Genomic DNA, 25664 nt, shown 5'->3' on the forward strand with positions numbered 1-25664 from the left:
GCTTTTAGCCATTGTGCTGGTATATCTTTGCGGGCAGAACAGCCCTGCTGGAGGGCTCTTCCAGCATAGCTGCCACAGTGGCAGCTTGCCACTGCCAAACCCTTCACCTGGCAGATCCTGAGTATAGGATATTGCTGTTTGTTTCATTAACTAATCTTCTTGATATATCCTCACTTTCATTGTTTCTGATCATTTTCATAGTATGAACTTGGTTTTCACAGTTCGGTTCTGTCTTGGCTTTTTCCTTTTATCTTTCTAAGTATACATCATGTTTCTGTTAATAGTTCTTTAATCAGTTTCTCAGGGTTCCACAAGACTCAGTTTCATATTTTGTGCTTTTTATCCTTTATTTTTGTCCTTTCAAACCTCTTGTGCATTTTTTGGCATTAATTATCTTCTCTCTGCCAGTAGTATTCAGTTCTTTTCTACTTTTTTTGAGCCGGCTGCAATCCTATACTAACCACCTGGGAGTAAACCTCATTGCACACAGTACAGCTCCCTCCAGACAACCTGTTTATAAAGCATTCACCTGATTTGCTTTCTCAAAGTATTTATTGAGCATTCATTCATCCCAAAATTTTTTCCAATATATGACAATGAGCATTCATCCTGCATTCATTCCTTTTTATTGTCCCCATGTCTTTCCCATTAATCATTTATTCTTCCCACACTTTTCAGTGCGTGTCTCCATCACTTTCTAAACTGCAAAAAATTTGGTTGTTTTTAAAGTTGCATTTATTGTGCTAGAGCATCAGAGCCCTTTAATACACTTTAACTTGTCAACCGCCTGCAAAAGGGATTGAGGGGTACAGGTTGAGGGGTACAACCTGCCCTAGTGCTATTCAAGGCTGCAACAACCATACACAGCCCAACAAGACAACGACAGTAATCCACCAACAGCATACAAATCAATATGGCTAACCTGATTCAAACACACACACACCCCACTCACACACAAAAACAAAGTTCACCACAGCCAACCACAAAGAAGCAACCGCACCCTAGGCCAAACCCAATTTCTCTCACCATCAAAGGAACACAAGTGAATAGCAAAGAGAACCTGCACAAATGATGCTGACACAAAACCCCACACATACATTAAGCAAAATAGAAACCTCGCCTCCTGACCCCACCCCCACCCACCATGGCCCCCTCCACCTCTTCTCCCCTTTTCTTCCTAATGTAACCCTAATGTCTAAACAAATGAAACTGAGCTATGGAAAATGTAACTGAAAAAAGAGACAGTCATAGCCCCTTTGTTCAGACCACACCTGGAGTGCAGTGTCCAATTCTGGGTGCCACCATTTAAGAACGATATTGACAACCTGGAACGTGTATAGAGGAGGGCAACCAAGATGGTCAGGGACCTGGAAACCAAGCCTTGCAAGGAACAGCTGAAAGAGCTGGGTATGTTTAGTCTGGGAAAGAGGAGACTGAGAGGAGATATATGGCCACCTTCAAATATCCAAAAGACTGTCCCATGGAGGATGGAGCAAGCTTGCTTTCTCCTGCTTCAGAGGGCAGGACCCAAATCAATGGCCTCAAGTTACAAGAAAGGAGATTCCAACTAAACACCAGGAAGACCTTTCTGGCAGTAGGAGCTGTTCAACAGTGGAATGGACTCCCTTGGGAGGTGATGGACTCTTCTTCCTTGGAGGTTTTTAAACAGAGGTTGGATGGCCATCTGTTATGTATGGACTAGTTGAGATTCCTGCATTGCAGGGGGTTGGACTAGATGACCCTTGGGGTTCCTTCCAACTCTGCAATTCTTTGATTCTATGAAAAATAGTGACAGTCTGGAGGTGCTCCAGGACTTCCACTTCTAGTTAAAACTTATGAATAATTGCTCTGCACTTCTTTCAAAGAGAGGATTTCATTCTTTTATCATTCAGACTCTTCCTTTCCTTTTCCTTTTGTTTATTTTTCTTGGTGCTCGAGAGCTTGGTATTATTTTTGATCATATCACATTTCACCTTTACTTACTTATCTTTTTCAGTGATCAAATATTGCTAAAAAATAAAAATAAAAAATCCCCTTGCTGTTGATTCTGCTTATATTTTAGTTCCTCCCTAATTTTGTCCTGAAAGGATTACTGTAATCTCTGTACAGTATAATCCTATACATGTTAACATAGACGTAAATTCAGTGGGACTTGCTCCCAGGTAAACGTGCATTGGATTACCGTCTTAGTCAGTCTCCCCTATTTCCAGCTTAAGTTTCTTGTTTTTGCTTTGAATTGTACCACTCACCTGCTTGTCTTCTGCATGCAGATGTGGCGATGTTTCTGCATGTTTCAAAACAAATTCACTCCACTGGTTACTTTTCCTATGTAAGAATCAGTGACTTACCTTCAAATGTACTCATTCTCTTTAGCTTTTACTAGTATTTGAGCTCTGACCTCTCTACAGTTCTCCTCCTTGGTTTCTGTGTATTTCAGGCTCTTTGTACCTTGACAATGTCATGAAACAAGCAAATCTAAGGGCAGAGCACAGTGCAATAACCTGCCAATTTAAAACAACCATGATTCATTTATATTTCTGAGTTGAGGTGCATACAATTGCATCATAAAACATATTGTTCTTGGTCTTTTCCAGTTTTTAGTCTAATTTATTTATTTATTTATATTTATATATATTAGTATTATATATTCATTATTTATTTACAATTCTATCTCAATTAGATTGTACAGAACTTTTCCTTTTATGGGTTGAAAATACGGTCATCTTCTACCCCCCCTTCTTTCTCCCCCCTCTCTCTCGCCACATCCTTCTCCTCTCACAGTGCCCATGATAACAGTGTCTCACACCAAATTTAACAGACCTGTAGACAGGACTCTATGAACTGAAAAGAGAGACTCTATATGTATTGAAAATATTTCAGTGAAAACAATTTTAAAAAAGAAAATAATCTCTTCTTTTTAAGCACATGAATATTACTACAATTATAGTAATATTTTAATTAATTCATTTTGAAATGCTATGTATCCCACTGTTTCACTGACTCAAGAAGGCATGCAGTAGATTGCAGTAAAAGGAAATAGGTGAAGATTGTCTTATTTAAAAGCTTTTTTCCTCAATTTGCATTAGTCTGTCATAGAGGGAGTAGGTGTTGCTGTGGTCTAAACCACTGAGCCTCTTGGGCTTGCCGATTGGAAGGCTGGTGATTTGAATTCCCACAATGGGCTGAGCTCCCATTGCTCGCTCCCAGCTCCTGCCAACCTAGCAGTTTGAAAGCCCACCAGTGCAAGTAGATAAGTAGGTACCACTGTGGCAGGAAGGTAAACAGCGTTTTCATGTGCTCTAGTTTCCACCACAGTGTCCTGTTGCGCCAAAAGCGGTTTAGTCCTGCTGGGCACATGACCCGGAAAGTTGTCTGTGAACAAACGCCGGCTCCCTCAGCCTGAAGCAAGATGAGCACCACACCCCATAGTCAAGTTTGGCTGGACTTAACCATCTAGGAGTCCTTTCCCTTTACCTTTGTCATCAAAATGAAGTGTGAGTCCTATAATCACAGAACAATAAATATGGGGTTTTTTGTTTTGTTTTTAAATCCTTTTGAAAATGAATTCAGCTGAACAATTTTCTAAAGCTGCCAGTGTATCAGATCCTGCTTTCCACAGGATCCTTTGATCAAAACATTTGGGTCATGTGTTGCTTTCATGGAAACCATGGCAACAGCACCATCAGTAATCTGGTTCTTCCTCATAGCCAAGGCTCTAAGGCAGAATTTGTGGCAAGTGCCCCAAGTATATCATAGACTGGCTGAGGGAGTTAGATGCTGGATACATAACAGCTATAAAGTATAAATATAACTGGGATGGGGGTAAAGTCATGGAAGCGATTCTGAATGAGCATTGTAGAGTCAAAAATGTCCCGTGAGTAGGTACTTCCTATGACATCACATGACATCAGCTGTCAAACTGAGTTTGATGTGAGGTATATACCTATTACTAGTCAACGCAAAAAATACAAGGTCAGGTGGTCTTAACTAAAACTTTGCTTTACCAGAGAGAACTGAGAAAAACGCGATAGACAGGAAAATGGCTAGAATGCAAGTGGGAGATAATGGATAAAAGCTCATTATGCAGCCTACGCTGTAGGAGTGATTGCAGTACGGTATTTTATTGAATGGATTTCAGTTATTGCAATATGAGGAAGTGGACAAGGTGCCTGGAGGACTAACGCCTGCTGCATGCTTGATTGACACCTGCCAGTAATGCTTCACATTGGACATTCCCAATCACCTTGAGACAGGTAGTTGTGTCAATGTTCCTGAAGAAGATTCTCCTTAGGCCCCAGGGCATCTCCTTCCCAGTTACAGACATCCCCTTCTTGGGCAAAATGCTCAAGCAATTAGGTTTTATAGATTGGGAGCTCCATAGAGATGGTACTGTTAAAACTTAGGGGAAACTGCTATAAGCCATCCTGAGAGCGTGTATCAGGGCAGGAAGGTAAAAACCAACAAATATGCAAATGATTGCAGTGAAACGCCAGTCGTTCTTGGATGAGACCAATTACCTGGATCCACTTCAGTCTCGTTTCTGGCTTGTGTTAAAATTGGGATCAGTAATGGATTGGACAAGGCCTACCCTTTCTCCAGTCTTTTCTTACTGTTATACTGTTAAACAATATTATTTATATTGTTTTTAATATAATTGTGTGTGCTGCCCTGTAAACAATTATGCATCTATGGCTTTAATGTATCCCCCCGCCCGATAAATAAGCGAAAGATTGCAAGCCACTAAATGTGAGAAAAAATTCACTCATTTTGCTTCTCCTTTTCCTGCTCATCCCTGAAGATCAGAATGGTCCCAGTCTAGAACGATTGTGTTTCAACAATGTATTTTGACTTTACAAAACAATAGTTGTTTTCCAGGATCTCTTAACAATTTAGGCATAAACTAATCCATGTTCAGTGATCCTGAACATGCTCTCTTGCTTAGGCGTATAATAAATGCCTTACAAGGAACAAAACCCACCTTGGGCATGTTCTTTTTAAAAAATAAATAAATAAAACCCAGCAACCAGCAAGCATCTGGGAGTCTCCTGCAAATTGGGCAGTGGCAAACTGGTGGACACCTGTGTATCTTTGGCCCAATCCTGTTATACACCGTCAGTACAGGATCCTTTACAGAGCAATGCAATGCAACAAAAGACAGGCCTGACTCAATAAGCTTTTAATCCACATTTCAATTTAGGGAGGGGGAAGAGGGTAGAGGCAAAAGGAATAAAACAAGAATGAGGCCAGGAGATACTGGGGATGAATGCAAGCACTTTTCATTAAATGAATCCAAAAGTGGCTTACAAACAATAAATAACAATAACATGATGAACATACATCACAAATATAGCATAAATAGTATCTACAATCTATAAAACACTCTTAACAAAGCAACAACTAAAAAATAAGCTAAGAATCACAATTAAAGCAAAAGTCATTATTATATGATTAACAAATCAATACACCATTTATAATATATGAAACAATATTAACAGCATCAACAAAACAGAAACCAAAAGGTAAACTGAGCACATTCACATGCAAATATTTGTTTTAGTCATGAGGAGCTAACTGCTGTGTAGGCTCCTTGGGGCAGTGCCTCTGCCTCTTCCACGCTAAGGGCTTGGGCTGTGCAGACTAATTTCTAGGTTACTGGTGTAGAGGAACCTGCTTTTTGGCGTTGAAAGGACTTTGTGACCTCCTGGCCTATAATCCTTTGAGTCACGTAAAGCATCATTATATAGCTTTTAGAGCCTGTAGTGCTTGTCGCATTTCAGGTGTGGCTGCCTAGGATTGTGGAGGTGTCTATGCAGCACTTTTTTGTAGAGGCAATTGTTACAGAGTTTGAGGTCCTGCCACTCCTCAAATCATCCATAGGAAATGAGTTGTTCAGGGCACCCTCTCCTAATCTGTGCGTGGTCATGAACTTCTGGGTTCAGCTTCCATCTTAGCCACAAAGTAAAGATGCAAATGACTAAAGGTGATTAAGATGCAAATGACCAAAGGTGATGAAAGGCAATTCTCTACTAAGTAAACCACTACAGTATACTGAAAGTGGACAGTATATTTCAGTCATCTGTATTGTCCAGCCAAAAAGAATTTGACTTCTCCTCTGTGTCCCCAGAATTCTGATCAGGTGTAGAAGCCTCTGCTTGGCAGGATGATACCAACTCATCTACACGACTGAACTATGCCAGGGTGAGCCATCTGTATCATCCTGTAAATGATACGAGGAAATATATTGACAAACTGGAATGTGTGCAAAGGAGGGCAACCAAGATGATCAAGGGTCTGGAAACCATGTCTTATGAGGGATGGTTGAGGGAGTTAGGTATGTTTAGCCTCGTAGAGGAACCCGAGAGGAGATGACAGCCATTTTCAAATATCTAAAGGGCTGGAGGATGGAGCAAACTTGTTTTCTCCTGCTTTGGAGGCCAGGACCAAACCAATATTTTCACGTTACAAGAAAGGAGATTCAGACTCCACCAGAAAGAACTTTCTGGCAGTAACAGCTGTTCAGCAGTGGAACTGACTCCCTTGGAAGGTGGTGGACTCTTCTTCCTTGGAGGTTTTTAAGCAGAAGTTGGGTGGTCCTCTGTCATGTATGATCTATTTGAGATTCCTTCATTGCCGGGCACTGGACTAGATGATCGCTGGGAGTACCTTCAAACTCTACAATTCTGTGACATTTCCCCCTCCCTCCAAATAAGTGCATAAAGTCAACAGAGTTCTCAGTCTTCCAAAGTAAATGTTCCTGACTTCTCATTTCTTGTGGAAATGAAACCAAGTTACATTTGCAAAGCTCTGTACATTTAGCCAACTTAATTGCTCCAATATTTGAAAAAATGCACACTAACCAAAACAAACAAACATTAGAAACCACAACCAAATGGAAATGTGAGATTATGCCTGTGTTTGGCAACTTGCTAGAATGGGATAGGAAATTTGCAGTGTGCTGCTCTACATTTATAATTAGATTGCATAGAATTGACATCGTTTCATCTAATAGGTTATTAGGAAAGTGTGTTTTGGATGGAATGGATTCTAACTCATGAAAAGTCCTGCTTTCTTAATGGCATGCAGAATGTGTGCATGGATCTTGAGGCCGTGACATCACTAACTGCTCTGCCATTCACATCAGAATTCATGACACAGGGCCCACACTTACATGAAAGCACATAAGATGCTTAAGAGTCAGCTGCCAGGACAGGGTTAGATAATGTGGGGGGTTAAAGTCCATGACAATTAAGTAAGCATTCAAGGCCAAACTAGAGATGGCAGAGGCAGTGATGTTGCTTATTTATCTATCAGCATCATTCATGTCTCAAGTGGAGATGAGAAGGTCTAAATTTAACATGAAAAGGGAGGTGTGGGTGAGAGGAGCCAAACCCTCACCTCACTGTGAGGATTATACAGCAAACTTGAACGCGTTGCCCATTAGACCATGAGGAGTGCAGTCGCACAGTCAATGCAGCACTACTCTACCTGCCTGCACCTGATCATGTGTGGGGCAGGTGGGCATGGTACCAGGCAAATGACCTCACCAGCCAAATTGGGACCCATACTGTACCCACCCCTGCTATAACCCATCCCTTCATCTCCCCAGGTTTCCTCACATCGGTGTTGGAGTTGGGCTGGGAGAAAACAGCCTGGGGCAGAGAGTGGAGGAGGGAAAGTTGAGCACCTAGGCAGGGTTTTGCTGCTTTCACTACATCAGAATACAGATTGAGGGGGATCATAATTTTGAATGCTGCCGCATGGAAAAAACTAGCTCTTACATGCAGTTAAGTAGCATGGCAGGGAGAAGGTTATGCTACACCTTTCCCACCCCCATACGGAAGGGCTGGGGGCTTATGCCTCTCCAGATGCTGTTGGACTTCCAACTCTCATCAGACCAAGCCAGAGATGGAGAGAGTTTCTCATCCTGTCCTTATCTGTCACGGATGCTCCCCAGCCAAAGAAATGCACTTGGCACATAGTTAACTCATAATTGTCAAAAGCAGACACTTACAGTAGTTTCTGTGGCTCCAAATACCCACACACAGGAGTCTAGAATCTGTGCAGCTATTCCCAGGTCTGCTCTCTATGAAGCAGTTGCAGTAACAGGAGGCCACTCCCCCTCCACCAGTTTATGTACCTTCCCCTGATGGGCTGCGCACACACAGCCAGAGACTGTGCCTGTGTGGAAGCTATCTCTTCAATACCCTCCTCAGGAGTGAGCCAATAGCAAATCACACCATGCACATTGGAGTTAACTCTTTATTAGCAAGAACACAATCTGCACAGACTTGACAGAGTGCCAGGCCCAATGAGCACAGCAACTAATTCCCGGCAGGTCTTGTCCCAGGGATCCCCTCCTACTCACAGCCGTCTAAGTCCCCTCCTCTCCAGGGCCTTTTCCAAGCAATCAGAGACTGCGTCTCCATGAAGCCAACCTCTCCTCCACCCTTTTTATGCTTCTTCTGGTTCTGGGAGATAAGTGCGGAGTGGAGGTCACAGCAGGAGAGGGAGACACCTGTGACTCATCTCTGCCTCTTGGTCTTCCTCCTCCCCTGATCAGCTTCTGCCTCTGATTCCGGACATCTCTCTGCCATATACTCCCTGGCTCCCTGTTACCTCTTCAGCTTCTGACACCTCCTCTTCCACGTTTTCTCCCTCTGACCACTCATTGTGCCACCACCAGTCCCTGGGCTCTGAACCTTCTTCCCTTGGTGATTCCCCAGCTGGCTTCTCCCACCATTCCTCTGCGTCCAACCAGTCCATGACATAGTGGTTCAGGAGAGGGTGGGGGAGGGGGGAGCACCCAGCCCTTCATTTGCCTGACCTGCCTCTTCCAGCCCTTCTTCCAACCCATCCTGTCCTCCATCCTCCAGCTCTGAAGCCTCCCCTGCCTCCAACACTTGTCTTCTGGCCAGTACAGGTCCCACAAATCACTGGCCCACTCTCACAAGTCACGCCCCAGTCCCCCTTCCCCCAGTGCACACTGCTCAGTGTCCTGCCAGTCCCTGTCATTATGGGAAGAAAAGCAGCTTATACAGGGCAATTTTGAGTGGACAAATTGTTTACAGGGTAATCACACACACACACAGCTTTGATCTAATTGGCAGCTCCCTTCAGCTCCCTTCCATATTAAAAATACACAACGGGCACAGACCCACACAAACAACAACTGTGTGTATTTCCCACAGACGGCCTTGTTTGGCCTAGTGACACGTCAGGTTTTCAGTTCTCTATTTTTCTTCTGAAAATCATCTACAACTGCTAGTTCTGTGGCAGACACTCCCCCCGCCCCAACAGACAGACACATGATTTAGTATTTGGCACGGCATGTAATTTAATTAGCTTACATGCATGAGTTTGTTGACAAAGCACCGGAGAGTCAACCTGGCCAAGCTTTCTGTTATAAAGGGGCATTTCCTGCTAGAGGAGTAATTGGCACAGCAAATATGGAAATGGATCCCAAGGGGTTGCAAATTTCACACACAATGCTAAAGGGCAGAAGAGGAGGAAAGAAATGCAAGGGAAATCTCTTCTGAGAGAAGAAATAAAAATGAGCAATAGCAACTGTCCTGCCAATTAGTTAGGTTTGTCACTCACCTACTTTAAGCCTCCTGGGACCTTGAACTGGTCCACAAGGCACAACTATTGTCATTGCCAGGTGGCTCCCTCTCTAGGCCTTGCATTTCACTGGAGATTTTCAGTTTCACTGGAGATAACTGAGGCAGGGACATCACTTCAGGACTGAAGGTTTGGAGGGCACTTTCCAACTGTGAATGGACCCTCACTGATCAAAGAAGAGCATTAATGAGAGCAGTCCTCAAGAGGTCAAGGCCATGCTTTTCCGTTGGGTCTGTTCAAACTATCAGCAGTGAATCATCTAGGGGTCACTTGCATAGAGTGAGTCAGCCCACTAAGTCAGGAAGACCTTGCGGAAGACTGGAAAGAAATGATAGTGGAACGGGGTTCTAACCTAGAATGTGCTAGGAACAGAGTGTGTATAGTCACAGAAGAGCTCCAGTCCTGGAAATTTTAAAAGTAAAAAGGGCATGTTTAGGTGAGAAGGGTAGAACACTCTCCCTGTCGCCTCCACACAGGCCTTCTCTCCAGGTATCTTTTCTTCCAGACAAGGTTGCAATACTGGAAGTGACCCTGGTTGACAGAAAAGCACTTCAGAAGAGGGGCTGTGGGGGATTAAGTCCCAGATGGGAGAAGAGTTCAGGCCCCCTTGCCCATGGGCCCCTGGGGCAAGTCTGCCAGTTGTCTCCCTTAATGGGTTTTAGGCACAAAGAGGAAAGAGTTGTCTTTGGAGAATGAAGGCAGTGGAAGCAAGTTGGCAGCAGAGGGAACTAGGAAGACGTGTGTGTGTGTGTGTGTGTGTGTGTGTGTGCGCGCGCACACACACACACACACACACACACAGAGACCCCACAATCTGATTCCCCACCAGCCTCCTTCACACCCTCCTTGCTCTCCCCCAGTTTGCTGGGCCTAAGCCTGAAAGGGATCATGCTTGTCCTTCACCTCTTACAATGGACACCAATGTCAACTGCAACATTTCCATTTACAAACCAGCCTTTTACATATTGAGCATCTGAACTGAGAATGCTGGTGAGCAGCAGAGACATTGAGGGAAGCATGCAGTAGAGTGTGCCAGAGTTGGTATCAAAACAGCCCACCAACAAATAATTGCTTGATGACTGTCCACTTAATTCCAAACTTGCATTGATGGAAGTTCTATTACCAGTTTGTTTGGGAAGAGTTTAGACTGTGTTATTCACCCTGCGCTGAACAGTCCGCCACAAGGCTCCCTGGCCTCTTGATACAAGTCTGCCTTCTCCACACACTGTCTTCTGCTTCTCAGGCTCCCGCAGAGCTGTCTAATTAGGTTTCTTCACAGAGCAAGATGTGACAGTTCCCTTTCCCCTTAAGTTAGATTCCCAGAGAAATGTACCAGTCCACATTATGGCAAGCCCGTCATAGTGCCACCGCAGGAGGGGGACCCCTGTGCGCTGAACCACATCTCAAGAGCCCAGCTGCCCAACAGGGAGCACCAGGCATCCTTGTGTCAATTTCTCTTGTGCCCCTTTGCTTCTGCGTGGGCTGCTGAGAGGAAACAGTGATGGGAAATGGCAGACAGTGACAGCAGCAAGAAACCACCATGGCATGTGAGAGACAAGGTGTCGGTATAGACTACTGTCCACAGGAGAGAGGAAAGTTTTATTGGCTAAGGGACAATTATTTCCACACTACACTTTCATACTTCATTTCTTTCATACTTTCATTTCTTCCTCATCAAGAATTAAATTTGTGGTTTTTCATGACCTCCGAATGTGTGTTTTGACAACCTTCAGCTTCCCAGTGTGTGCCTTCAGAGTAAAAGGAATATGGGAGTGACCATTCCTATGGCATTAACAAACGTATGGTCTAGTATGAGAATGGATCTAACGGTGCAGGAAATAGATAGTAGAAGTCTGCCCCAGCCTGACAGATGAGGAAGGAAGAGGGACCATTCCATCACTGGTAAGAGAGAGGATTGCAAAAATTGGCTTATTATGATCCTTGGGGAGGTGGAGGTGTGTTTTTGCCTTTATTATGTTCATATGGCACATGTCATGCTACTGCTTAGTAACTGCTCAGAGCATATGATGCCAGTTTCTTAGGTGAGGGGAATGTTCCAATAACCCAACAGGTAAATAAAGCCTGCTTGCAGCTTCTGGTCCCTTTTGATCCACAATTACCCTCACTGTTTTATCAACAAGCTGGCAAATCTTGAGGCGCTGCTGCTAAATGCCAGGCTGATACAAGGGTAAAACAACTCTAATACAGGATTATTGTTTGTTTGACTTTGCAAACCCCATCTGGGATGACAGTCTCTGCCTCAAGCTTATCTCTAGGGTGCATGACACAAAGGGGAAAGGGATTGGGAGGGAGGAGGAAAAAGCAAACATGCATTGGTTTTTAGCTGAATATGATCAGCTGGAATGGAAACAGTTTGAGGAAAGGAGGATCAAAGAATTGCTGTTGTCTCAACAGAACTGGTGGAGTAGCTTTGCCTCCCACCTCTCCCTTTGCTGTAAGCCAATGGAATGGCTGCTGCTAGGTGACAGCTGATGTGGGGAGGAGCCAACCTGGCTTGCATAATCAATAATTTGGTGGATGAGCTGGGGATGGGGACTCAGTCTGTCCCAGTTCTGTAATCCTAGATTATTGGTGCAGCACCAATACAGACTTAATGGCTAGGAAGAGCAGTTCAGTTTCCTTCTCCACGGTTCTACCCAGAACAGCCCTGGTCTTGTGTTCTTGTACCTAGCTTTCAGTGCAGGGGACAAGATGCGGACTCTGCAGATGTACCAACTATGCTGCTGCCTGCCCAACTATCACCCTGCCTGAGCTGGTGGAGATGTTAAGGAGCCCCCATGGGCTGTTGGTTCTGAAAGACCAACATCCATGTTGAGGGAAGCTCAGCAGAAGCCACTCAGAACATCATGGGCACCATGGCAACCACAGGACTATGTCAGCATATGATCAGCCTAAAATAAATTGCATGTCACACTTTGGACCCGGCATTTTCTGCTGGACAACTGCATGAAGACCTGTGGGTGGTGAGATTTAGAGTTGGAGCAACCTTACCTTAAAGTAGGGGAACCAGTTAAGCTTGTACTGAAGACTCGTGGATCTAAATGGTGTTCAGATTTCACTGTAGGAGTTTTCTGCTGGCATGGCTGGCATCTGTCAGTGTGTCACATGTTCACCCACTTAATGTTTCTAGTCTTTCTAAAATTTCAGCTTGGATTGAGGACGGAAATGACCAGAATTGACTAATTTGAGTGTTTTCTTCTGTAAAGAAATTGTCCTTTTGCTCGCTCACAGGGCATTGCAAATGTCAGCATCGCCCTAGAGCCAGTGCCACCAACTGGACTCATCCACTTCAGCCCCGACTGGGCTAGGCGAGCTGGGTAGCACTTCCAGAGACCACCTTCTGCACAGGAACAGGTCAAAGTGCTGTGGACTCACAGCTTAGAGTTGTGAGCACCGGATTCACTCCCACAAGAAGTCGTCGCACAGCAGAGTACAGCAGACTCTAGCAGAGTATATAAACAACTCGGAGAGCAGCTCTGTAGAATATCTTCTTTATTCTATCTACAACTATTATACAACTATATACAGAGCTAAATAGGTCTAAGCATAAATGAATGCTACACTGAGTGTCTGCAGCTGCTCTTAGCAGCAACCTTATCTCTACACACGATCTCTAACACTCAGTCTCTCTAAATAATAAATAGTCTCTCTTTAAATAATCTTCCCAACAATACTATACTAGCTACTATGGATGCAGAATCTCTGTATACCAACATCCCACACAACAATGGTTTACAAGCTATAAGGAACACCATTTCAGATAAAACCACAGCGGACCTTGCCACCAAACTCTGCCAATTTGTCCTTACCCACAACAACTTCAAATTTGGTGATGGCCTGTTCCTTCAGATCAGCGGCACAGCAATGGGCACCCGCATGGCCCCACAGTATGCCAACATCTTCATGGCAGATTTAGAACATTTCCTAAACTCCTACCCACTCAAACCTCTCTTGTACCTGCGATACATTGATGATATTTTTATCATCTGGACACATGGTCAACAGACCCTGGACACCTTTCACCAGAAATTTAATGATTTTCACCCCACAATCAACCTAACAATGAATCAATCCATGCAAGAAATACATTTTTTGGACACTACTATAAAAATACGGGATGGACGCATAGACACCACCTTATACCGTAAACCAACTGACCGACAAACATATCTACATGACTCTAGCTACCATCCCAAACATACCAAACAGTCCATTGTATATAGCCAGGCACTACGTTACAGCCGCATCTGTTCCAATTCTACAGACAGAGACTCTCACCTAAGAGATCTACAGCAAACCTTTTCAGAACTAAAATACCCAGCAGATGAAGTTAGACAACAGATCAACAGAGCCAGACTGATACCCAGAGAGAACTTGCTGCAAGACAGACCCAAAAAAGAAAATAACAGAACACCTCTAGTCATCACATACAGCTCCCAAGTTAAAACAGTACAAAGCATCATCAGAGATCTACAACCTCTCCTGGACAATGACAGTTCTCTTTCTCAAGCTCTGGGAGGAAGACCTTTCATTGCCTACAGACAGCCACCCAATCTTAAACAACTCCTAACCCACAATAATACTACAACCAGACTTAACACGGACACTGGCACCAGAGCCTGCAATAAACCCAGATGCCAACTTTGCTGCCACATACACCCGGACAACACCATTACTGGCCCCAACAACATCACACATACCACCTCGGGACTATTTAATTGCTCATCGTCTAACATTGTGTATGCCATCAAATGCCAACAGTGTCCTTCAGCTCTCTATATTGGACAAACAGGCCAAACCTTACGCCAAAGAATAAACGGACATAAATCTGACATCAAGAATCACAAAACAGAGAAACCAGTAGGAGAACACTTCAATCTCCCAGGACATTCTATACAAGATCTCAAAGTAGCTGTTTTACTACAAAGGAATTTCAGAAATAGACTGGAAAGAGAAGCTGCTGAATTGCAACTCATTACCAAACTTAAAACCATGGAGAGACCTGGTCTGAACAAAGACATTGGATTCTTATCTCATTATACATGACTAAGCCATTTTTCACCTTCTCACCCCTTGCCTTTTCCTGTAAGACCTATTGCAGTCGTTAAGAGTCGTCAACAGGCTCATCTCAGCTATCTGCCAATCTCCCATTCCCACCACCCTTCTGAGTAATACCCCTCCCCACCTTCTCACTATATAGAAGGATCTGGCAACTTCTGTTTCAGTGTATCTGAAGAAGTGTGCATGCACACGAAAGCTCATACCAAGAACTAACTTAGTTGGTCTTTAAGGTGCTACTGGAAGGAATTTTTTTATTTTGACTATGGCAGACCAACACGGCTACCTATCTGTAACTCAGTCTCTCTCTCTCTCTCCGACACTGACTGACTGACTGATTTGGTGCTGGAGCAGAATAAGTAGAGAGCAGAACATGCCTCCTCCTCTCTGGAGAATCAGCAGACTCCTCAGGGGATTCTTGGATATGGGAGGGGTGAAATCTCAGTAAGGGTGTGCTTTTCCTTTTTAATTTTGGGGTCTCTTGTTTGTGATTATCAGACCAGACCTTTAGGGGTCAGTTTTCCTTTTTGGATTTTTCCTGATCCTCTTCTACCATTGGCTTATCACATTTGGCATCAATGGTACCCTATTTTCAAAGAATCTTAGTATTGCTATCCTTTCCTTTAAGAATAGATGTCTTGATATGTGGATAGGTAAAGGTAAAGGTACCCCTGCCCGAACGGGCCAGACAGACTCTGGGGTTTGTGCGCCCATCTCACTCTATAGGCCGGGGGCCAGCACTGTCCGGAGACACTTCCGGGTCACGTGGCCAGCGTGACAAAGCTGCATCTGGCGAGCCAGCGCAGCACACGGAACGCTGTTTACCTTCCCGCTGGTAAGCGGTACCTATTTATCTACTTGCACCCGGGGGTGCTTTCGAACTGCTAGGTTGGCAGGCGCTGGGACCGAGCAGTGGGAGCGCACCCCGCCGCGGGGATTCGAACCGCCGACCTTTCGATCGGCAAGCCCTAGGCGCTGAGGCTTTTACCCACAGCGCCACCCGCGTCCCTGATATGTGGATACGTTTGGCCAAATTTTGATCTTGAAAGGTGATCATTGCTCGTACCAAATAACCACCATAATGGAAGTACTCTCTAGAAACAACATCATTTGGCTTTACTACTCCTGGCACCATATCATTCAGGATGCTCAGGAAATGCATTGTGCAATCTATCCATTAGAGGAAGCCCTTCGGTTTTGGGTAGTTGACAAATGCAATTTTTTGAGGGATTAGTATCAAGTTCCAAGCTTTTTTCTGGATTGCAACTTGCCAGTCCTGTAGTATGTCACCCACTGTCAGGAATGAGGAAGATGAGTGGAAAATGATGTTCTGCCCCAGAAACGGCAGCTTCAAATATCTGGTCATGCCCTTTGGACTTCAGTCAGGGACAGCAACGTTCCAAGCCTTCATCAACTATGTCCTCAGTGGTCTAATGAATAGGTTCATGGTGGTGCACCTCGATGCTGTGCTGATTTATTCAGAGGACCCAGAGCAACACATCTGGCATGTGACAGAGGTGCTGTAGTGATTGAGAGAACACCAGCTTTATGCTAAGTTGGAAAAGTGCCAATTCCACATCTCAACTGTAGATTTCCTGGGTTACAGACTCATGCCTGAGGGAGTGTACATGGAGTGTGCAGAGTGTGGTTTCATGGCAGGAACCCAAAAGAAAGAACAACCTGCAGATATTATTGGGGTTCACAAACTACTACTGCAAGATCGTGCCAGCCTATTCGAGGCTTGCTACACCTCTCACAGATTGTTTGAGGGGCAAGAAGTCACGATGTTGTTGCAGGCAGACCCAGATGGCATGCGCCTTCCACTCTAGGAAGCTGACTCCTTCCAAGCAGAACTACACCATTTGGAAGAACAAGGAAGCCTTTGAAGTGTGGAGACACTTCCTGGAAGGGGCGCACCACCAGGTAGAGGTGCGCACTAACCATCGTAATCTAGAGTATTAGCAGACGACAAGGCATTTGAATAGGAGACAGATTCGCTGGGCACAGTTCTTTGCCAGGTTTGATTTCAGAGTCCTGCATGTGGCAGGCAGGCAGAATCAGGGGATGGATGCCCTTTCTAGGAGGATGAACCAGCCTCAGTACATAGGCATATCTTGAAGCCAACACAGCTACAGTTGGCTGCAGGATCAGTGGGGGATGTCACAGACTTCCAATGGCAAACTCGAGAGGATGCCTTTGCCAGAGGCAAGTTAACAATGTTGCAAGGAGACACCAACGGGGCAGAGGGCTTCTCTGAGAAAGAAGGACTATTGTCCAAAGGAGAAGCTCTTTATGCTCCAGTGGGTGACCTTAGAGCCAAGGTCATGATAACCCTACAGTGGATCACTTCAGACAGCACAAGACCTTTTACCAGGTGACACGGCAGTTTTGGTGGCCAAGAGTATGAGAAAAGGTGAAGGAATATGTGTGAGCCTGCAAGACTTCTCAACAGGCAAAGAGGCCCAAGAAAGCGCCAGCAGGGTTGCTGCAATTGTTAACTACCCCGCAAGGGTCTTGGGAAACTATTGCTATAGACTTCATAATGGATCTACCAAAGTCACAGCAGCAGACAGTAATCTGGTAGTAGAATCATAGAATCATAGAATCATAGAATCATAGAGTTGGAAGAGACCAGAAGGGCCATCGAGTCCAACCCCCTGCCAAGCAGGAAACACCATCAGAGCACTCCTGACATATGGTTGTCAAGCCTCTGCTTAAAGACCTCCAAAGTAGGAGACTCCACCACACTCCGTGGCAGCACATTCCACTGTCGAACAGCTCTTACTGTCAGGAAGTTCTTCCTAATGTTTAGGTGGAATCTTCTTTCTTGTAGTTTGGATCCATTGCTCCGTGTCCGCTTCTCCGGAGCAGCAGAAAACAACCTTTCTCCCTCCTCTATGTGACATCCTTTTATATATTTGAACATGGCTATCATATCACCCCTTAACCTCCTCTTCTCCAAGCTAAACATGCCCAGCTCCCTTAGCCGTTCCTCATAAGGCATCGTTTCCAGGCCTTTGACCATTTTGGTTGCCCTCCTCTGGACACGTTCCAGTTTGTCAGTGTCCTTCTTGAATTGTGGTGCCCAGAACTGGACACAGTACTCCAGGTGTGGTCTGACCAGAGCAGAATACAGTGGCACTATTACTTCCCTTGATCTAGATGCTATACTCCTATTGATGCAGCCCAGAATTGCATTGGCTTTTTTAGCTGCCGCGTCACACTGTTGGCTCATGTCAAGTTTGTGGTCAACCAAGACTCCTAGATCCTTTTCACATGTACTGCTCTCAAGCCAGGTGTCACCCATCTTGTATTTGTGCCTCTCATTTTTTTTGCCCAAGTGCAATACTTTACATTTCTCCCTGTTAAAATTCATCTTGTTTATTTTTGCCCAGTTCTCTAATCTGTCAAGGTCGTTTTGAAGTGTGATCCTGTCCTCTGGGGTGTTAGCCACCCCTCCCAGTTTGGTGTCATCTGCAAATTTGATCAGGATGCCCTTGAGTCCATCATCCAAGTCGTTGATAAAGATGTTGAATAAGACCGGGCCCAAGACAGAACCCTGTGGCACCCCACTAGTCACTCTTCTCCAGGATGAAGAGGAACCATTGATGAGCACCCTTTGGGTTCGGTCAGTCAGCCAGTTACAAATCCACTGAGTGGTAGCATAGTCAAGACCGCATTTTACCAGCTTCTTTACAAGAATATCATGGGGCACCTTGTCAAATGCCTTGCTGAAATCAAGGTAGGCTACATCCACTGCGTTCCCTTCATCTACCAGGCTTGTAATTCTGTCAAAAAACGAGATCAGGTTAGTCTGACATGACTTATTTTTCAGAAATCCATGCTGACTATTGGTGATCACAGCATTCCTTTCTAGGTGCTCACAGACTGTTGTAGTAGTGGACTTGTTCACCAAAATGGTGCACTTTGTGCCATGTAAGAGACTCCCAACAGTCCAAGAAACAGCACAGCTCTTTGTAGACCACATGTTCACGTTGCAAGGGCTCCCACTCAGAGTGATCCAGATTGTGGAACCCAATTCACCTCGCAGTTCTGGAAGAAACTCATGCAGTTATTCAACGTGGAGTTGTGCCTTTCCTCTGCCAGACATCCCAAGACTAATGGAGAGTTGGAGACGACTAATGCCACGTTGCAGAAATACCTTCGTTGTTACATAAATGTCAGGGAACTGCCATCAACTCAGAGGTGAAGGGCAGTTGTGTTATAGGGATCCTCCGAAAATCTTGTGAAGCAGTTCCTCCTCCAGCGAGGAGGAAAACCCCACCTCCAGTGGAGAAGAGGTGCAGGTACCAGGGAATGCTAGGGAAAGCCTCAACACTGAGCCTGAGCAAACTGGAGAGGCGGGAAGTAGGCCCCTGCCAGCGCCCATTCTGCGCAGTAGGCTTCAGCGCAGGGAGGGGCGGAAAAAGCTGGGGGTGACGCAACTTTTATGCTGGGGGAGGTATAAAGACCGACCACTCCCAGATTCTGCTAGCAATTGAGCCAGATATGAACTTACGATGCTCTTCACTGTAAATAGTTTGCACCAAGAATAAAGCTTGGAAAAGACAGGTTGGAGTCTTGCCTGTTTACTCTTGAGCAACCACGCCAGCACCTGACAGTAAACTACCAGCAAGATGATTGGGTAACCAATCTCCCTTTAGCAGAGTTCGTGTACAATAATGCCCTTCATATTTCAACTCAGCAGGTCCCCTTCTTCACTAGCTATGCATACAATCCTCACTCCTTTCCATCACCAACCGACACCTTGTCAGTGCCATCCACAGAAGAATTCATAGATGAGTTGGCAACCACCCAGGAGTTACTATAGGAGAGTCTGGACTGTGCAAAGGAGGCCTATAAAAAAGGCAGCAGATGCTCACCAGCAGCCTGGCAATGAGATCAAGGTGGGGGATCAAGTGTGGTTGACAACACATGATTTGCCCCAAAAAGGCAGATGCAAGAAATTAGATAGTCAGAGAGTGGGTCTGTTTGAAGTGATAGACCAGATTAATCCTGTGACTTTTAGACTCCAGTTGCCTGTATCCATGAAGATTCACCCCGTGTTCCACAGATCATTGTTGTCACCAGTGGTGCCTGCGCACCCGTACCAGACTCCTAAGGAAGCTTCTCTGCCTCCTGTCATTGTGGAAGGAGAGGAGGAATACAAAGTAGAGCAAATCCTATGCTCTCGATGGTGACGGAAGAAGTTGCAGTACCTAATTGGGTGGAAGGGGTATGGGCCAGCAGAAAGATCGTGGGAGTATGCAGAGCGTGTGCATGCACCAGAATTGCAAAGGGCATTTCATGCAAGCCACCCCCCTAGACCCAAGCCAGCAGGGTGGAAGGAGGAGGAGAGCCTTGGGGGGGTGATGTCAGGGATCATGCTGAGAAGGGCTGCACTGAGGAGGAATGGTAGGAGTCTCCCTCTCCCCCTGTTCCTGACCAGGATCCTGAATCTTCTCAGGAGCAATGGGACAGTATAGATTTGGAACAGGAGACTGCAGAGAGACATAGTTCAGAAGACAGAAGTTGGTAAGAACTGGGTGGTGAACAGCTAGGAGAAGAAGAACTGAGAGAGAGTGAGTTAACAGATTCTCTTGTGCTGGAAAGCATCCATCCGCTCAGCCCAAGGTCAAGGAGAGTAGATAAGGTGGCAGCACAGAAAGCAAAGTGGTTGCAAGATCAGGTTGCAAGACATGGAAGTGACGTGGATGATGAAGGGAGAAGTGGGTGGAATCCTTAATTGGGAGCACCTTCATCCTAGGAATGGATTATTTGTTCTCTCATTGTGCTCATTAAAATCTCTAAATGGTAAGAGAGTCCTTTCACTTTGTTCAGCTTTTCTGTTGCTAAAGGGAGTGGGGGAGTAAGCCGAGTCCCTGAAGCCTGACATCCACATACTTGATCTCTTTTAGGAAACACATTGCACCATGACTACACAAGGTATCCCAAAGCAGAGAGGGAAAGAGACAGCAAAGGCAGATTCCCCAAGGAAAAAGTTGAACAAACAAGTGCAGCAAAAGAACCAACCCTTGGGGAGGTATGTAGCACCCCTTTGACCTCCTTTGACAGCCACCACAGCAAATGAGGCCGGTCTCTTCCTTGGTCTGTCTCCTATCTGAACTCCCAGTCTTCCATCACAGTCCCTTTATCTGCTCCCTACTAATGATAGACTCAAAACCCTGGTTTTCCAGAGCAGGGATGGGGAACCTGTTACCCTCCAAGGTACTTGGATTCCCAATTGCCATCATCTGTGACCATTGGTATTGCTGGTTAAGGAGTGATGGAAGTTGGGGTTTAACAACACCTAGAAAGACACAGATGCTCTAGGGCAGGTTGGTCCAAAGTGCAGCTCAAGAGCCGCATGCTACCCTCAATGCCTTTTTTTGGCGACTCTCGGCAACATTTGACGCCCCCCCCAGCCCTCACATTGCCTTCCCGAAGCTGAGTAAGCAAAGCACTGCACTTTAGGAAGGAGGCGTAAGGGCTCTGGCATGGTCCTTGAGCCCTCCTTCCTCCTTCCCAAAGCTGGGAAAGTGCTAACTAGGCTTTGGGAAGAAGGGCAGACTCTAGGACCCTGTCAGAGCCCTCACACCTTCCCAAAGCCCAGCATGTTACTTAGCCAGGCTTGAGAAGGCAGCACCAAAGCTGGAGGGTGGGGTGTCAAATGTTGGGCTTGCTTCTCACATCCCGTGCAGGAAGGCAGTGTGTGGCCCATAAGTTCTGTGTCAAAGTAGTCGCGTGGCCCACTTGGTATGAAAAGTTGGACCATCCTGCTCTAGAGGCTCCAGCAAATGGCAGCAATAATAAAGCAACTGGAACTAATTGCCCTGCCAGGGAATCCTAGAGGTTCTTCAGCTGTCTCCTCAATATTTCCTTCAGCTTGTTTCCTTCATTCCTGGGGTTTCTCTCTTTTTGTGTACATGCTGATATATATATACTAATGCCTTATATTGCAAGAAGCAAGTGATTCAGCAACAGCTATCTTTGAGCCGCAGGCCCTTTCACCTTCTGTGTCAGCGAAAATTAACTCCCCAAACGGAAATCTTCTTTTCCACAATGGATGCCTGACATGACCCAAGTATTTTGGTGGCTTGTTTTCCTATCACAAGGGTGGGAAGCCTTCTTGGCTCTGTGGCTCAGATTGTTATCTCCCCCAGCCTTTGCAGGCCAAGTTTGGCAGGGAAATCTTTCCAGGCTTCTATCTTAGACATAGGCTAAAGACTCTGGAGAGGGTATACAACCAGCTCATTAGAAAATATCTCAATGTTTTAATGTTAGATAACTGCAACATCAAAATTACTCCTCAGACCGCACTGAACGCTATTTTAAACAAAACACTGACATTGAACTCTGATGAATGCTTGTGTTTTACAAGACAGCAGCATGAAATCTGCCTTACACATTACTGTGTGTGTGTGTGTGTGTGTGTGAGAGAGAGAGAGAGAGAGAGAGAGAGAGAGAGAGACACCAGCAATTGCTCTGGAAGGTCTCAGGACACAATGGCAGATGCCCATTCATCTGTCACACCCACCCCAGGGACTTAAAGCAGAGCCCACCGCTGAGCTCACAAGATGACCATGAGATGCAGCAGAAGAGCATCTCTGACTGCATAGGAGAGGGCAGTGAAGGGCTACTAGTCCTGATGGAGGAAACAATGCTTGAGAAAAGCACTTGCATGAAGTCCCAGGTGGGCAGAGGGCTCTTGGGCTCAAATTCTGCTTGCGGCTTTCCCACAGGCATCTGGGTGGCCCCTGGGAGAAGAGGAGGCTGGACCAAGTGGGCCTTGGCCTGATCCTGCAGACCCTTCTCGTGTGTCTCCTCCTTCCCCCGCCCCGTACCTCTGAGGCAGGTGTCCTTTGTCTGGGTGCAGCCCCTCCCAGGATGCACCTTTCCCTTGCTGCAAAGCAAAAGAAGACGTCCGCAGGCGCCTGGCTCCCAGTCTGGGGCAGGAGAGTGGGGGACCTGGGAAGGGGGCATTTCTCCCTACCAGATCTTACTAACATCTCCCACTTGGCCTCCGCACGGGCATCTCGGCTCCATCCCGGCCAGCCTGTTCAGCATACCTACAAGTTCTGGGTTTCCCCACGGCACCGCTGGGCTGCTGCTACTGCTTGGCCAGAGCCTTTCCCAAACACGGCCATGTGAAGGAAGAAGGACATCGTATTCTCCTGGCACAGGAATCCACTCTAGGGGACAGGGATCCCGTGGTCCCTCCCCAGTAATGTTCTTCTGGGGCACATCGCCCTCAATATTTTCTCTCCCCCCCCCCCGCTTCCCATCTCCCTCCTGTCTTCAATCTGCTCCCTCCCTCCAGCCACTTCCCTCCTTCTCCTGCTGGCACAGAGCAGCTCAGCAGCAGCACAGGGGAAGGCGAGCCAGCGGAGGCAGGGCCTTCCTGTGGTGGGGACATAGGGCCCCGTGGGAGGGCAGCCCCCAAACTATGGCAGGGACAGCTTGAGCACTGGCAAGCATGCCTGGCCAGCTGACCCAGGCAAGGAGGGGGACAGAACAAGCTTCCCTGCCATGCTGCCCATGCCCACGTCACCACTGGCTGTCAACCTCACTGCTCCTGCCTGGACACATGACGGCCCGACCCCTGGCTCAGAAGGAGGGGGTGAGCAGCTGGGGGGAGTCAGGCCTGCCCCCACCCCAGCCGTGTTTCACTCAGGTTGGCACCATGACCTCCTGGCCCATGGGGGGGGGATGGATTCCCCATGGAATTAACATACCACTACTTCCATGGTGGCTTCCCCTTCTTGCCTCACTTCATGGCGCCACAGCAGCCTCTCAGTATGAGACAGAAAGGAAAATACAAATAGAGGAACAGGTTACAGATGGGAAATGTCCAGGAATCCCAAAGTCTAAACTCAGAGACCCTGGCTTATGTCTCACAGGAGGACTTAGGATCCACTCTGGACCTCAACCTTTCTCTGTTACCTCCCTGTGTCTTATTAAAGATCGTAAGCCCCCTGGGGCAGAAACCTCTTTCTCAAGGGTCACACGCAGCAATGGTGCAAATAAATAATACAAAAAAACTCACACTATGCTCCTGCCCTGTGCAAGGTGAACCCCGCTAGACACCTTTCCCTTAAAAGCTGCAGCATGGAAAGGAGCTAAGTCTGCAGAGCTGCATTGCTGATCAGCAGGGACTCTGGCAGAGAGGGCTCTGTGTGATGTCCTTTTCCCTGATCTCATGGAGAGAAAGGAGCATATTGTACTTCGTTTCCCTCTCTCTCTTCCTTGGGTCCGTGTTGGATGCAGACATGCCTCCATAGGCGCCGACTCCATGGGGCTTGAGGGGGCCCGAGCCCCCTCAAAAATTCGTTTGGGGGGGCTCTGCCCCCCCAATAATCTCCAGTGCCCCTCCAGCAGAGCGCCATCGCCGCCCCTCCCCCAGCCCAAAATGCACAGGGTCGGGCTGCCTGCCTCCTGCCCTCCCTCCCGAGCAAAAGCTCCACCCAATTTCCTTCGGAGCTGATTAATAGGCGCAGCACGCTCTCCCCTATTCGCTCACGAGGAGGCGGCGCCATTTTATTTGCACATTCATGAGCTTATTTATTATTCATGAGCTTTCCCGGGCCCCCCCCAACATTTTTTATAAGTCCGCGTCCCTGCATGCCTCTTCCGCATGTGCCTGGTGTTGGTTACGTAAATGTCAGTTTTGTTACAAAAGCTGGTTGCCACCCCCACACTCTGCAAGATGCCAGGGGGGTCCTGGCACTCACCCAGGGTACGTGTTCCTTGGGAGAACGGAGACACGGCAGAGACTGCCGTACCACTTAAAAATACACTTTGTTCCTGAGACTTCTGGGGTGGCGCCATCGGCAATGGCGGACTCCCTCTGAACCGGAGGGACCAGCTCCGCGCGAAACGGGTCTTTTCCACTGCGGCGAAGCGGGGACCCTTTCAGAAATTACAGGCGGATGAAGCCTGCGACTGTGGGACTCGGCGGGCACCTTTAGTGCCCCCCAACCCGCAAAGGAACCCACTAACAGGCTCCGAAGCGAAGAGGGGGAAGTGGCGCGGTGCTGTGAGTCAACTGCTATTTCTGTGGAGCGAAGCCACACAGCCGTTGCCAGAGAGCGCTGCCTTTTTCCTGGGACAATTTGGCATCTAAAGTAATCACCCGTGAGTACTTGAACATTGAACAATTGGACTTCAAATAAGAACTGGCGATTAGAAAGGAATTGGACTTAAAAATTTACCTTAATTTGGCACTGAAACGGGAAGGTCTAAACAGGAAGTCAGCCTTCCGTTTCCTTGTAGTCAGAAGAAAGCAAAGACAACGTAAACTAGAGCTTTGAAAATTACTTTTAAAGGATTGGTTTTTCACCACTTAAAATCGTTGAACCCCCCTTCGGTAGCAGAAGGGGGATCTTTTTTGGACTGTTTAAACCTGCAGAAGTGAGTTTAAAGTAAAGTAACTTTCCACCGTCCTGACCCTGGAGCGGGGTGTCAGAATTGACGTTTTGAAGCTCATTGACCAGAGACAAATGTTTTTGACAGATAGTTAAAAGAAGAGTAACATTGTGATTCCACTGTTTCTTTTCGCATTTTAAAGGAACTAATATTGACAAAATAGCTAAAAAAAGAAACTTTGTTGCTATTGTCCGTAAAAGAAAGAACAACCAGAAGTTCCCCCCTAGAGGGGAACTGTGTAATTGTAACCAATTCTAGGGAGCTTGCAGCTGCCACAGATTACAACCGTGGGAAAAGGACTTGTGACCTTGCAGGACAATGTTATCAGAAGCACTGTTGGGTGCTTTCTCTAAAATAAATGCCCTATTGGATCAGTTAAGTCAGAAGACGGATTTGATGACTAATGTGGCCAGAACATTTGAACAGGTAGTGGGAAATTATATGGAGCCCACCCAGGAATTTAAACAGGAGTGTGTCCTGACAGAGCAGATGATAGAAGATGATGTTGCAGCCAGTTGGGCGCCAGAGATGGGGGGACTTTT

The 25664-nt window shown here is 46.4% G+C and overlaps 2 long non-coding RNA genes across 4 annotated transcripts; one reads left to right on the forward strand and one right to left on the reverse strand.

The window, feature by feature from the left end:
• Positions 1-6007: 6007 nt before the first annotated feature.
• On the reverse strand, positions 6008-23967 carry LOC309538883. 3 transcript variants are annotated; one of them, XR_014222454.1, is made up of 3 exons: positions 23433-23967; positions 9598-9784; positions 6008-6217 (listed from the first exon to the last, which is right to left on the reverse strand). It is a non-coding gene; the product is annotated as an uncharacterized lncRNA (long non-coding RNA). The 3 variants fall into 3 exon arrangements; XR_014222455.1 differs by lacking the exon at positions 23433-23967 and adding an exon at positions 22542-23417; XR_014222456.1 differs by lacking the exon at positions 23433-23967 and adding an exon at positions 12631-12876.
• Positions 15713-22269, forward strand: LOC309538919. Its single transcript, XR_014222502.1, has 3 exons — positions 15713-17035; positions 19270-19532; positions 21337-22269. It is a non-coding gene; the product is annotated as an uncharacterized lncRNA (long non-coding RNA).
• Positions 23968-25664: the final 1697 nt, after the last annotated feature.

This window comes from Podarcis vaucheri (assembly GCF_965113315.1).
Source record: "Podarcis vaucheri genome assembly, chromosome: 8".
NCBI lineage: Eukaryota > Metazoa > Chordata > Lepidosauria > Squamata > Lacertidae > Podarcis > Podarcis vaucheri.